This window comes from Trichechus manatus, unplaced genomic scaffold (genome assembly GCF_000243295.1).
Source record: "Trichechus manatus latirostris isolate Lorelei unplaced genomic scaffold, TriManLat1.0 scaffold00092, whole genome shotgun sequence".
In the NCBI taxonomy this organism is placed as follows: Eukaryota; Metazoa; Chordata; class Mammalia; order Sirenia; family Trichechidae; genus Trichechus; species Trichechus manatus.
The window spans coordinates 4,164,098-4,165,430 of NW_004444028.1; positions in this window are offsets into that span (position 1 = coordinate 4,164,098).

The following is a 1,333-nucleotide window of genomic DNA, read 5'->3' on the forward strand; positions in this document are numbered from 1 at the left end:
GATAGGGAACCCAAGGTTGAGTAAGGACAGTGTTGACACGTAGTGGGGTTGTTAACCATTGTCATAGGGCAATATGTGTACTGTTTAATGAGAAACTATTTTGTTCTGCAAACCTTCATGTAAAGTGAGAATAGCAGCACAACTGGAAGAACGTAATCAATGTCACCGAATTGTACACCTAGAAATTTTTGAAATGGTGTATCTTTGGCTATGTGTATTTCCACCAAAAAAAAAAAGGTCCTCCAGGGTTGGGAAGGGAGAGTGTTGACATGTCAAGGGGTTGTTAGCCAATGTCATAAAACAATATGTGTACTGACTGTTTAATGAGAAACTGTTTGTTCTGTAAACCTTCACCTAAAGTACAATTAAAAAATAAATAAATTTGGCCTGTGTGACCAAAAACAAAAAGATACTCATAACGCCAAAATGTATGAGTGAATGAATGAAATACTCTGCAAACTGTTTCTGGGAAGATGGGAGGAGGCAAGGTACTATAATCACTGAGCACTTTTTCCTCTGATCCTCAGTACAACCAGATGAGATACATGAAGGAGGAAATTGTCTAAGGTTCTTAATCCTCTTCTTTTGAGTTCTTTTTATTCAAGAATTGAGGTTCCCAGTGGTTGTGGGGAGAAAAACTTTCTGAAAGTCACAAAGCTTTCAAGAATTTGAATTCAGATCATGCCAAGGCCATATCCAAATGTCATGATCTGTCTACTGACAGAACACCATCTCCCTGGACAAAGGGAGGATAACGCCAACCCCTACCAAGCTTTAGGATAGACTCCAAGGAGCCAAAGGAAATAAACATGCTCTGTTTAGGAGTGGAGAGTCCCTGGGTGGTGTAAATAGTTAATGTACTTGGATGCTAACCAAAAGGTGGGAAGTTCAAGACCACCCAGAGATGCTTTGGAAGAAAGGCCTGGAGATCTACTTCTGAAAAATATGCCAAAAAGCCTATGGAGGGAAGAATATCATAGACATGGTGGGCCCTTCTCATTACATTATATCCAGTGTTTCATGATATCGACATGACTTATTACCTGTGATACTAACTATAATCACTTGGTTAATATGGTGCCTGTTGGATTTCTCCACTGTAAAGTTACTGTTTCCCCTTTCCCATTCTATCCCTTAAAAGCAAGTCACTAAGTAATTTCCTCTGTGAACATCTGCCCCCTTTGCCATTAGATCAGACAAACTGAATGATACCTGGCTATCATTACTGAACATTTTGATCAAAGATTCTGTAGAAGAATCCTGATCAAAAGGAGGAAAATACAGAACAGAATTTCAAATTCTCATGGAATCCAGATTTCTGCAGCTATCCAGG